The sequence below is a fragment of the Pongo abelii genome, chromosome 5 (assembly GCF_028885655.2).
Source record: "Pongo abelii isolate AG06213 chromosome 5, NHGRI_mPonAbe1-v2.0_pri, whole genome shotgun sequence".
NCBI lineage: Eukaryota > Metazoa > Chordata > Mammalia > Primates > Hominidae > Pongo > Pongo abelii.
Window position 1 is genome coordinate 115,289,344 of NC_071990.2, and position 14,079 is coordinate 115,303,422.

Here is a 14,079-nt window from a genome sequence, read left to right on the forward strand (position 1 = left end):
AAAAAAAAAACAAAAAAACTAGAATAAAGTTATAAAGCTTATCGTTTTCTACCATCTTTTGTATCTTCAGTCACCAAGATCAGTAAAAATGATTTCTCCTTAATTTCTTCTTGCTTTGTGCTGTGCAAGCATTTTGTGCCTCCCTTGTTCCTTAACATTTGGGTATGCTCCCCTCGTTCATTTTCTATGGTGCTGTATAGTACTATTAATCTTCCTAATATAAGTTATTTTGTCCCTCATCTATTTTTGGTTGTTCACTGGATCAAGTTCAATCGCTTCCTCTTGAAAGTCTACGCCCTTCCTTCTGAGGTCCCAGTGTGGACAGTCAGCTTCTCACGCTCTTAAGTCACTCACTCCAGCCTCTGAGCCTGTCAGGTCAGCCCCTGCACTGTTCTCCATATGCCTTTTCTCTTATCTCTGTGCAATCATCAGCTTCCTTGCTGGCCTGGGATATCTTTCCTATGTCTCCTCCTTCGAGACTTCCAGATCCTACTGGTGTCTTCCTAGGAAGTGATTTTGATCTCGGTGGATGTGGAGTTTAGGGGAAAAATCCCAATACACATTCCACTGGTGGGTAGGAATGGGTCATGTCCATTGTATAAATAATTACAGGACCAAAGGATAATAGCTGGGCTTGGGAATAAAACTTGCAAGGCTTTTGCATGTACGGGTGAGTGAAGTTATAAAATGACCTCATGGTTAAAACTGTTCAAGTTTAGCAGACAGGAAAAAGAAGAAAAACATGACAGAATGTGAAGCCTGCTGAAGAAGTAGTGCAAGATTTAGGAGACTATGACGAAAAAACTGTCAGCATCCAATTGCAATGCACAGGTCATCTGGTATATACTAGGCTATTAAACCTAACTCTCGCTTTATGATAAACCCAGTTATTACCATAGAGGTTTTGCTCTGTGGGATTAGATACTACTGCCAGCCCAGCTTCTCAGTGCCTGAGGTGCTTTAAATATGTCTACTGAGGTTTTTCTCTCTTCAGAAGACCTGATTTCTCTAGCATTTTGTTCGCAAGGCTGCTGGCTCCTTACACTGCCCCCTCTGGTTATGGCAGGCCCAGTATGCATTCCAAGGTACCTTCCTATCTGCTGTAACAATGAGAAAAACTAATATTTTTATCGAAGATCTCAACTAATATGAGTGAGCGACTCATGGTGAAGTGGAAAGACCACTGGATTGGGAGTCAAAAGACCTTGGGTCACATTTTGGTGTGGTTTTGTCATGGAAATTTTCTGAGTTTTGTTTTCCTCATCCATAAAATTATGATAATAATGTCTATCTCACAGGGTTCTTATGATGTGAGCACTGAGTAAAACAGTAGGATAGAACTTTGGGAACATTTGTGCATTGTGCAAAAATGAAGCATAATTAATAGCTTCAGGAGGTAGATTAATTATTGCAATGCATTTTGCAGAGAAAAAGAATAAAATAAATGCAGTTTTCATAAGTAGTGTACTGGAATTATGAAAAATAGTATTTTAAAGTATAAATAACTTTTAATGGAAATTCTTGTTAAGAATTAGAATGCTAATGCTATATTTTTTGTTCAAAGCAAGATGGTGCATGCGTACACACACAGTCAATATTTCTCTTCTTGAGCTGAAATCTCTTGGAATTTTTGAGAAATGAGGAGGCCAAGCCAGAAGTTTCTAATGAGGCTGTCTAGCAGACAAAGTGAAATCTCATTCTGTTTTGTAACCGGTCTCAGACCATGTGCTAAGATACAATATCATAGCAGCTCTGAATAAAACTTCCCCAGGGAAAACCAAAGATATCTGGTTAATTTAACTTTGAAAATGCCTCTTTGGTTTTCTATAACATTATAAAGCATTTGAATCTGCCAGGATGGTGTCTTAAAAGCTGGAGATTGTTGCTTTTGGTCTAGGAATATAAGACAAAGAGAAGACACACCATTCAATCCTTATGGACAATGCTGTTAAATTGGGTAGAGTGTTAACTGCTTCTCCGACCCCCAAATCCCATCCCTTTAGCTATGCCAGCTTTAACGGATATTTTAATAATCTTTCATCAAAGCAGTTATACTAGTAATGGGAAACTTATATAAAACTAAAGTTTTTTTAAAAGTTTATTATTTCTTTTTATATAAAAAATGCTTGAAGACCTACAGTGACATTTAAGCTCCCCCCATCCACAGTTTTTAATCTCTCAATGTCTTTCATTTTGCCTGCCAATAACAGCACAATTAGTTTCTTCCGACTCCTAAAGCTTTAACAGACACGGTATCTTGGCTGAACAAAGCAGAGTATCTAAATAACAGAGTATGTGGCCAGAAATGACAAATTGTAGAGACATCTGGCTGTTTCTCTAAAGCAGCACTAAGCAAAGAAAGAAGTGAGTCCCCAGATGAAACAAAGAAATAAGGATATTCAAAAATAATAATAATAAAGATATGTTCAAGTGCTGCTCAAAGGCTTGTAGACATGGTTACCACAAGCCCTTGGTGCCAGTAAAAACAATAAGAGGAACAATAGCAGCAAAGTTCATTAAAAACGACTGAACTCATATAGCAGAATTATTCCAAGGAAATCATAACCCTCTTTTGAGTATTAGCTCATTTATCCTGGGCAACAGCCTTATGAGGTGGACAGGAACTACATTTATTGAACACTAGGCTCTGTGTTATTTTCTTTTACATTTACTATCTCATATGATACAACAAACCTCTGTAATATTATCTTTTTTTTTTTTAATGGAAACTGAGCAGACATGAGTAGATTTTTTACCCAAGGGCTGTGGTTGGTAAATGCAGAAGGAGGATTTAAATTCAGAATTATCTGACCCCAAAGAACATGACCCCATAATTGCAGCACCAGTCATAGAGCTTTGGATACTTACATGGGAGAATTTTTTTTTTTTTTTTTTTGAGACGGAGTCTCACTCTGTCGCCAGGCTGGATTGCAGTGGCACGATCTTGGCTCGCTGCAACCTCCACCTTCCAGGTTCAAGCAATTCTCCTGCCTCAGCCTCCCGAGTAGGACTACAGGCACACACTGCCATGCCCAGCTAATTTTTTTTTGTATTTTAGTAGAGACGGGGTTTCACCATGTTGCCCAGGCTGGTCTCAAACTCCTGAGTTCAGGCAATCCACCAGCCTTGGCCTCCCAAAGTGCTAGGATTACAGGCGTGAGTCACCACACCCAGCCCATGGGAGACTTTTTAAAAGATAATTTCAATTGTTTTGGGGATACAGATGGTTATATGTTATCTTGTTATATGGATAAGTCCTCTAGTGGTGATTTACACTTACATGGGAGAGTTTTTAAAAAATAATTTCAATAGTTTTGGGGGTACAGGTGGTTATATGTTATCTTGTTATATGGATAAATTCTCTAGTGGAGATTTCTGAGATTTTAGTGCACTTGGTACGCAAGCATTGTACACTGTACCCAATATGTACTCTTTTATCCGTCATCCCCCTCCCAACCTTACCCCCACCCAGTCCCCAAAGTCCATTCTATCACTCTTATGCCTTTGTGCCCTCACAGCTTAGCTTCTGGAAGATTCTTAATAAATATTCTTTCATTGATTGAGAGCAGACAAAAACCACTTAACTCCACCCAAATTACCTGCCATTGAACCTTGAGTTAAAGGATGGGGAGATGAAAAAAAAAAAAAAAGAGGAAAAATGTTTCCATAAAAGGGCAGGTAAAAGGGACCATTTAGGTGGTTTGAACCTGATAAAAGCAGGGAGAAAATACTAATAAGTAATGATAGTAGCAATTATAATGAAAGGTCATGTTTCCTTAATTTACCAAGGGTTTTTTCATATTCACCAAGCCACTAATAATTAAAACTGACCAGAATTATGGATACCCCACTTTTTCTCTCCATAACTCAAGAACTATCTCTTAGAAAGATTTATAGTAGATGAAAATAATACCATTGGGATTAGCTGCCACTTGTCACAGACTCAGATTCTTATGTGCTGGTCTTTGTAAGATCTTGATTAAATATGTCTTTGCCCTCTCATTATCACCCAATCCCTACCCACCCCTTCCCACAGCACTGCCTCTCAATATCTCAGTGAATGGCTCCCCATCTGCTCCTCACCCATGCCAAAAACCTTGGAAGTTGTCATTCTTGGCTCCACCCTGTCCCCATGTCCAATCAGCCAGTAAGATGCTACCTCCAGTCCTGTTAGAATCCACCCAATTTCTGCCATCACTTGTGACTGCCTTGGTTCAGGCCACTGTGTGTTTTAGACTAACTTATGAGCTCCCAGGTGGTATCCCCACTATTAGTTTTGTTCCTTCCTCAATTTATTCTCCATACTGATGCCAGAGTAATCTTTCCCAATGGAAACTGGATCACATCATCTCCAGGCTTAATACCCTTTAATAGATGCCTACCATCCACAAGACCCTGTACTCCTTTCTGCTGTAACTCCACATACCCTACCCAAGGCCTACATATACAAACTGCAATACACAGAACAACTTGCAGTTCTTTTGAATAAGCCATGATCAGTTTTGCTTCAGGGCCTTTCTTCATAAGATTTCCATTGCTTGAAAATACCAACTCTGTACTCTATTTATCAGATCTGTCAATGGGATACCAATAACCTGCCCCACAGCACGCTGTGAGGAGTAAATGGGCATGTGTTGCTTGGCTTATAGTATAAATGCTAGACACGTTGATGGATGCTTGCTCTCCCTCCCAGGCCTCGGTTTAATTCCTATGTTTTAGATATTAGGTTCTCACTGCTCTCAGGTTCCTTGGGAAAGTCTTTCTTGATCATTTAGGGCTGGTTTAGATGTTTTTCCTATATGGCACCACAGCAGTCTCTACTTAATTCTATTTAAGTCATATTGTAATTGATTGTTTACTTGTGTGTAACTCTAACTAGATTAAATTCTGTGAGATTAAGAAGTATGTGTTGTGCATTATTGAGTTATCTCCAGCATTTAGGGTCACTGATACTCAGTAAATGATTGCTGAATAATCCAATCAGTTAGATGAAATGAACTTTGGCTATCTTAAGATTATGGCATCTGGATGCCACATCTCTTTAGATACTACTACTTTGTCTTTGTATACTACTTAGCAGGTTTGCCAAATGCTGTCTGTGTATAAATGACCTTAGTGTTTCTATCTTTTTATTTTGAAAAAATCGAATACTCGTATATCCTTTGCCTAGATTCACTGATTGTTAATGTTTTTCCATATTTGTTTTATTTGTCTCTATAGAAGCACATATTACTTTTATGGAACCATTAAAAATAAGTGGCAGATCTCAACATGGCAGCATGTGAGAAGCCCCCACCTGACATGAACATGTTGCCCTGTGATAGAAGTGGGGCAGTGGGCATTCTTGTCTCAAAGCCTAGGGAGGTGAAATGTCCTGCTCAAAGCTGCAAACTGCTTAGTCTGGGGTTGTAAATAATTATATTAGGGCTTTCTACATTGCACCACTCTGCCTCCCTATGAAGTTCATGCAAAGTTGAAAATATTGCAGATTTTATTGGTAGAAATAGATGTATCCCTCATCTTTGTCTAAACTTTCAATCTGCAGAGTTGAGTGTTTAAAAAGAAAAAACCTTTGGCAAAGTGGTCACAAAAAATACTCTTAGAAGATTCTTGTCTCCTCTTAGACTTTTCTGAATTCCTTTTAAGAAAGAAAAAAAATTGAAAAAGCTCTTTTTATATTTTAACACAGATGGTAGAGTCATGTGGTGATGCCCATCCACTGGCATGCTACAGCTGGCTCCTACTTTGCAAGCCAGTTGTTAAAGTCATTATTAAAATTTAAAATTGTATTATATAAATTTATAATTAAGTAGAGTAAAGCAAAGGTAATAAATTTGAAAAACTCCTTATTTCCTAATTATCTTACTCCATTTTACTATTATCTATGGTCTTGAGGTTAAGACTGTTGCATCTGTGCAATGGAATAATACACATCTCTTCCCAATTTCACATTTAGTGAATTCATCTTGGTAGCTTAAGATTTCATATTCAGTCAATTCATGTTGTTAGCTTAAAATTGGCCATGAAGAGGACAGGAAGAATCAGTATCATGAAAATGGCCATACTGCCCAAGGTGATTTATAGATTCAGTGCTATCCCCATCAAGCTACCACTGACTTTCTTCACAGAATTGGAAAAAACTACTGTAAATTTCATATGGAATCAAAAAAGAGCCCACATAGCCAAGACAATCCTAAGCAAAAAGAACAAAGCTGGAGGCATCATGCTACCTGACTTCAAACTATACTACAAGGCTACAGTAACCAAAACAGCATGGTACTGGTACCAAAACGGATATATAGACCAATGGGACAGAACAGAGGCCTCAGAAATAATGCCACACATCTACAACCATCTGATCTTTGACAAACCTGACAAAAACAAGAAATGGGGAAAGGATTCCTTATTTAGTAAATGGTGCTGGGAAAACTTGCTAGCCATATGTAGAAAGCTGAAACTGGATCCCTTCCTTACACCTTATACAAAAATTAACTCAAGATGGAAAAGACTTAAATGTAAGGACCTAAAACCATAAAAACCCTAGAAGAAAACCTAGGTGATACCATTCAGGACATAGGCATGGGCAAAGATTTCATGACTAAAACACCAAAAGCAATGGCAACAAAAGCCAAAATAGACAAATGGGATCTAATTAAACTAAAGAGCTTCTGCACAGCAAAAGAAACTATCATCAGAGTGAACAGGCAACCTACAGAATGGGAGAAAATTTTTGCAATGTATCCACCTGACAAACGGCTAATATCCAGAATCTACAAAGAGCTTAAACACATTTACAAGAAAAAAACAAAACCCCATCAAAAAGTGGGCAAAGGATAAGAACAGTCACTTTTCAAAAGAAGACATTTATGCAGCCAACAGACATATGAAAAAATGCTCGTCATCACTGGTTATCAGAGAAATGCAGATCAAAACTACAATGAGATACCATCTCACACCAGTTAGAATGGCGATCATTAAAAAGGCAGGAAACAACAGATGCTGGAGAGGATGTGGAGAAATAGGAACACTTTTACACTGTTGATGGGAGTGTGAACTACCTACTAGTTCAATCATTGTGGAAGACAGTGTGGCAATTCCTCAAGGATCTAGAACCAGAAATACCATTTGACCCAGCAATCCCATTACTGGGTATATACCCAAAGGATTATAAATCATGCTACTATAAAGAGACATGCACACATACGTTTATTGTGGCACTATTCACAATAGCAAAGACTTGGAACCAACCCAAATGTCCATCAATGATAGACTGGATAAAGAAAATGTGGCACATATACACCATGGAATATTATGCAGCCATAAAAAGGATGAGTTCATGTCCTTTGCAGAGAGGTGGATGAAGGTGGAATCCATCATTCTCAGCAAAATAGCCCAAGGTCAGAAAACCAACACCGCATGTTCTCACTTATAAGTGGGAGCTGAACAATGAGAACACATGGACACAGGGAGGGGAACATCACACATCATGGCCTGTTTTGGGGTGGGAGGCTGGGGGAGGGATAGCATTAGGAGAAATACCTAATGTAAATGATGACTTGATGGATACAGCAAACCAACATGGCACATGTATACCTATGTAACAAACCTGCACGTTATGCACATGTACCCTAGAACTTAAAGTATAATAATTAAAAAAAGAGCAAAAAAAAATGGCCATGAAGAATTTATTGCAATAGAAATTGACAAATACTACAAACCACACCCCCTTCCCCAAGAGCTAGTTGTTAAGTATTTACCAGGACACCACTAATTATGCCCCATTTATTTTTCTTTTGCACATTCAATAATCAGGACTTTCCCAAGTTTCCATCAAGTGTGCAGTATGTTGCCAAGAACTCTTTTAAAAAAGAAGGGGGCCTACCCCTCATCTTCTGTTTTTAGCCTCCCTCTCCATTCTGCCTTTTTACAGAGGCCTGTTTTCATTTCTGAGACCCCTGTGATCCTTTTCTTTCTTTTTTTGACTTTTCTAAGTCTTTGTTCCCAGCTTTTTTGCTTCTCCCTATACCCTGCCACTGACTATGTTCTCTAAATAAAATAACCTAAAAAGAAAAGACTACTGAGATATTATTCTTAAGTAACATTGATAGCAAAAGTACAGCTAAAAATCTTAGGAAACTTTATAAATATTTAATAAACCTATAAAATAATATAATTAGCTTGTATGCAAAATGATACTAAAAGTCTCCCCTTCTTAGGCATGCTAACATTTTCTTAAATTGCAGTATTAAAATTAGCATTCTTAACATGCTTCAAAACTTTTTTTCTTTTTATTGCCAGAGGCACCTTTCTTCTCTAAATCTCTGATCTTCCTTTTAGGGCCAGAAGGACTCCACCGAATTTCAACACTAAGATAACCACCTGTTACCAGTCATCAACAAATAGTTACTGAGGACCTACCATGCATCAGGAACTGCAGACGCAGAAAATAATATGGACAACAGACACAGATTCTGCCTCATTACTTTTGTAGTTTTCTAGTGTTCAACTCTTGATATACATATAAGATCCGCATCATCTGTTAAACATAGAGCTTAGATCCTCTCATGAGAGTTCAGGCGCATTCAGGGTGGTGTGGCTGTAGCCTCTGATTCTCTTAGATTGGCAGTGAAGGAAGAATCGCTACAAAGGCAGGATCTGCTGCACTTCAGAATCTCACCTCCTGGCCCTAAAATCCACCTTGAAGAGTCCTTGCCTCCTGCCCAAGTAGCCAGAAACTACTCTCCAAAAAGCACAACTCTTCCTTCAACAAGACTCTTTTCTTCAAAAACCACATGCAAAGTGAAGACTTCACTGGGTATGTTTAGACCAGACATTACTAAAGTAACTACTTGTGGTGAGACATGAGCTGGTACCTGTGCATTTACGTGGGGCTCTGTGCTCAGAAAGGCCCTGTGCTTGGTTTAATGCTCTATTGTCGCTGTCTTAGAATTCTCTGCATTTTTATTTTGCCCTGGGCCCCATAAATTATGTGCCTGATTCTGCAGCCAGACTTTTTGGTCTTTGAGGATAGATTACTTGTGTGGGGACTATGGCTCTTCACAGTGGTACCTCCTTTCTTCTTCAGACACTGAACTTTAAGAGACAGACACTGTCTTAACTCCATCACACAGGAACACAACCCTTCACATCTTCTTACAGAGCTGGGATTTTCACTCCCTTTTATTTCTCCCTCTCAGTTCTGTGGTCTTCCCTGAGGCTCTTCTTTTCCTTGGGTAACCAACACTGAAAATGGTGTCTGCCTTTGAGAACATGGTAGCTCTCCACAAAGACTTAGAGTCCTAAGAACAATAACCATAGCAGAGTATGTGCCACACAAGGTAGTGCTGTGAGATAAACACACACACACGCCCCCACAAGAAAGGGTTTCATCACAATAGATTACTGGGGGAAATCCTGTGAGGTGAAGAGGACAGTATCTCTATCAAACAGGCAAGAAAATGCAGAGACTTGAGGACATCTGCTCCTTCTGTGGGGCAGGAAATTATTTCTCCATTTCATGTTCCCTTCAAGGGAAAAACAAAACAGGAAGCTCAAACTATGTTACCCTGCTGCTATGTGACTTTGTGTAAACCACTTAACCCCCTGATCTTCTGTTTTTTTCCTAGAAACAAAGGCCTGAGAAGGGATGAGTTCAGCTATCCCTCTGGGCCCCAAATTCTCTTATTCTAGGAAAAAGTGAATGTTCTTATAATGAGAGATTAATGCAGAAGGAAGTAAAGACAACTGCATTGTGGTGGGAAATTTGTGCCTGAGGTACATTTTAATTTTTAATGTCTTAACAGCCCCCAGTTTTAAACAGTCCTGACCTCTTTAAAGATGGCTGCACCACATCATACTGCCTATTACTGGGAGAAACAATCCTCTTGTCCTAAGACATAACATTTCTTAGAAAAGATACCGATCTTAAGAAAGATTCTACTGATGAGCTTTCAATTTGCTCTGTTGTCAGGGAGCCCATAGAAATCACATTTTGAAAAAATTAACCAAGGGCAGCAGAGGAAAATTGTCATAAAGAACTCGTTTTCCTTCTGTAATAATGATTACCTAAGAGCACTGTAATGAGAAAGAAACAAATGAGGAGGGGCACAGGAACAGGGCACAAAAAGCAGTGTTGTGCATGTGTCAAGTCGAATGGGAGATGGGGTAGAGATTAAGAGGAAAATGGACACCATTTGTTAGTAGATTAAGCAGAAAGTGTATCAGTCAGGATGCTCATAATTGCTCTATCAAATGGCTAAGGAAGCTATTTAGCTCTTTGTTTCTTCAGTTAACCACGAAGGGTCAATGTTAGAAATGAAAAGGAAAAAGGTTGATAAATTATACAGAACTGCAGGGTGGAATACTGCTTATCCTCCCTGGAGTTATGGCGAGAATAGCTTTGAGCAAATTCCAAATTTTCATATGGGTTCTTCATTTCTGTCCTCCATTCAGCTTTCCATATCAGGCATAGATTATTTATCACAGCTCCCGTTATTGCGTCAGCTTGAGTAGTCCTCTGGCTCTGTCTGCAGGAGGATACTCATTTTGCATTTGTAATTACCAAACTTAAAAGGAGCCAGTTAATTCTGCTTCTGCTCAGGGGTCTCATTTAGTAGAATGATGTCTTAAGAAAAAATATGGGAACTGAATTTTGTTTGGGCCTGGAATCGCAATTACTCTTAATCCCAGTATCTCACTGGTATAGGTAACTAATGTTTATAGAACGGATAAACTAATGTTTATCCACTCTTCCCCCAAATTTCTTTTCACTGCATTAAACAGTTGTTAGTTTAGTAAATTTGACCTGCTAGGGAGCTCAGAAGCAGAATCCTTCCTTCTTTAATCTTGTATTTATATAGAAAAGTATGAGTTGGAGAGGTAACAATTATAGTTAATTAAGTTAATATACCTGGTCCAAACATCATTCTAGTGATATAGGCTCCTGCAGTTAAAGAGTTCCAGTTAACTGGATTAAGCTCCTCCCTCTGCTCCATGTAGCAAACATCAGTTTTATAGTAATATTAGTTCTACTTGTCATATTCGTTAACAGTTGAAGGTATCTATTTTAAAATCAAAGGTAGTATTCACTACCAGACAGAAAGCCAACTTTTAAATTTTATTTACCTCAAGTTTTGTTTTTGTTTTTAACGAAGACCAAAGAAATATATATATAAGTGGCTTTTAATGCCATAGATACATTAAAAGTATAATGGTATTTTTATCATCAAGCTTCATTTCTTTGTAGTTTTCATTATCCTCTCTCTGCAGTGACTTTTTTCTCCTTTTTAATTTCCATAACACTATGCCATATATTTTTTCATAATGAATGATGATGAATGCTGATTTTTAGCATTAAATATTTTATGTGAAGAATTAAACCATTAGCAGACTGTGCAGAAATATGAATATATCATATTCAAATTACCAAGTTAGATCCAAATATTTAACATGTTTAATATAAAATTTTAGCAAATTCGTGTAAGTATAACCTCCTGAAAACTTTAGAGACAGATAACCCACTGTTCACTTAAGAAACATAAACATACAGTTTTCTTTTTCTTTTTCTTTTTTTTCTGAGACGGGGTCTTGCTCTGTCACCCAGGCTGGAGTGCATTGGTGCGATCTCTGCCCACTGCAACCTCTGCCTCCCGGGTTCAAGCAATTCTCCTGCCTCAGCCTCATGAGTAGCTGGAACTACAGGCATGCACCACCATGCCCAGCTAATTTTGGTATTTTTTTTTAGTAGAGACGGGGTTTCACCATGTTGGCCAGGCTGGTCTCGAACTCCTGACCTCAGGTGATCCACCCGCCTTGGCCTCCCAAAGGGCTGGGATTACAGGCGTGAGCCACCATGCCCGGCAAACACACAGTTTTCAAAATACTATCTTGTATAGCGCTTTTCAGTTTTTAAAGCACAAGTTTAAACATTTTATTGGACTTTCACAACAAAAATATAAGGGACACAAGATATTTTATTCTCCATTCTATAGATGAGGAAGCCAAGACCTCATTAAGGTGTGGTGCCCCAGTCTACCTAGCACCTATAACTAGCAGAGTTCAAAATACAGTCTAGCTGTATTGACCTTCAGTGTTTGTGCTGGGTAAATTCATCCCCTTTCTATGAAGATTTGTCATTATTTGGTTCTAGGACTGGATATGCATTCATTAGTGCAAATCTAATCCTTGAGTAGTATAGGCACACCTTGGAGATGTTGTGGATTTGGTTTCAGAGCACTTCAATAAAGCAAAAATTGCAGTAAAGTGAGTCACACAGATCATTTGGTTTCCCAAGCATATAAAAGTTATGTTTATACTGTATTGTAGTCTGTTAAGTGTGTAATAGCATTATGTTTTAAAAAAACAATGTACGTGCCTTAATTTTAAAATATTGTATTGCTAAAAAAATGCTAATGATTAACTGGGCCTTCAGTGAGTTGTAATCTTTTTGTTGGTGGAAGGTCTTGCTTCGATGTTGATGGCTGCTAACCAGGGTGGTGGTTGATCAAAATTGGGGTAGCTGTGGCAATTTCTTAAATTAACAAAACAATGATTTGCCACGTTGATTGACTCTTCTTTTTATGAAAGAGTTTTCGGTGGGATGCGATATTGTTTGACAGCATTTTAACCACAGTAGAATTTATTTCAAAATTGGAGTGTGTCCTCTCAAAATGTGTCTCTACTTTATCAATGAAGTTTACGTGATATTCTAAACCCACTGTTGTCATCTCAACAATGTTCACAGCATCTTCACCAGGAGTAAATTCCATTTCAAGAAACCATTTTCTTTGCTCAGCCATAAGAAGCAACTCATCTTTTCAAGTTTGATCATGAGATTGCAGCAATTCAGTCACATCTTCAGATTCCACTAATTCTCTTGCTATTTCTACCACATCTGCAGTTACTTCCTCCACTGAAGTCTTGAAGTTCCCAAAGTCATTCATGAGGGTTGATATCCACATCTGCCAAACATCTGTTAAGGTCAATAATTTGACCACCTTTCATGAATCACAGAAGTTCTTAATAGCAGCTAGAATGGTGAATCTTTTCCAGAAGGTTTTCAGTTTGCTTTGCTCAGATCTATGAGAGGAATCACAATGGGAGCTATAGCCTTATGAAATATATTTCTTTTCTTTTCTTTTTTCAGACGGAGTTTTGGCTCTTGTTGCCCAGGCTGGAGTGCAATGGTGCGATCTCAGCTCACCGCAACCTCCACCTACCTCCTGGGTTCAAGCGATTCTCCTGCCTTAGCCTCCCGAATAGCTGGGATTAGAGGCATGTGCCACCACGCCTGGCTAGTTTTGTTTTTTTTTTAGTAGAGATAGGGTTTCTCCATGTTGGTCAGGCTGGTCTCAAACTCCCGACCTCAGGTGATCCACCCGCCTCAGCCTTCCAAAGTGCTGGGATTATAGGCGTGAGCCACTGCGCTCAGCCTGCAATGTACTTCTTAAATAATAAGACTTGAAAGTTGAAATTACTCCTTGATCCATGTACTGTAGAATGGATATAGTAATAGAAGGCATGAAAGCAACATTAATCTCCTTGTACGTCTCTATCAGGACTCTTGGGTGAAGGTCACCCAAGATTACTGTCAATTAACAGTAATCTTTTGAAAGGAGCCTTTTTAAATAAACAGTAGGTCTCAACAGTAAGCTTAAACACATTCAATAAACAATGCTGTGAACAGATGTGGTATTTACACATATGTTTAAAACGCTTTTTATTTAAAGTGAGAGACATCACAGAACATAAAACAGAACTACCATGTGACCCAGCAATCCCATTACTGAGTACATATCCAAAAAAAATTAAATTGTTCTACCAAAAGAAATGTGTACTCACATGTTTATTGCAGCACTATTCACAATAGCAAAGACATGGAATCAGCCTAGGTGCCCATCAGTGGTGGACTGGATAAAGAAAATGTGGTGCATATACACTATGGAATAGTATGCAGCCATAAAAAATGAAATCATGTTCTTTGCAGCAATTTGGGTGCAGCTGGAGGCCATTATCCTAACTGACTTAATGCAGGAATAGAAAACCAAATACAGCATGTCTCACTTATAAGTGGGAGCTAAA

General features: G+C 38.5%; 1 protein-coding gene and 1 long non-coding RNA gene across 4 annotated transcripts in view; one reads left to right on the forward strand and one right to left on the reverse strand.

The window, feature by feature from the left end:
- The window catches only part of LOC129060042 (uncharacterized), a 219,674-nt gene that overhangs the window by 15,014 nt on the left and 190,581 nt on the right, over positions 1-14,079 (forward strand). Inside the window, exon 3 of the long non-coding RNA XR_010140324.1 lies at positions 8,338-8,815. This is a non-coding gene — a long non-coding RNA (uncharacterized LOC129060042). The remainder of the gene's footprint in view (positions 1-8,337; positions 8,816-14,079) is intronic.
- HS3ST5 (heparan sulfate-glucosamine 3-sulfotransferase 5) overlaps positions 1-14,079 on the reverse strand; it is a 181,200-nt gene that overhangs the window by 10,195 nt on the left and 156,926 nt on the right. The window lies entirely within an intron of this gene.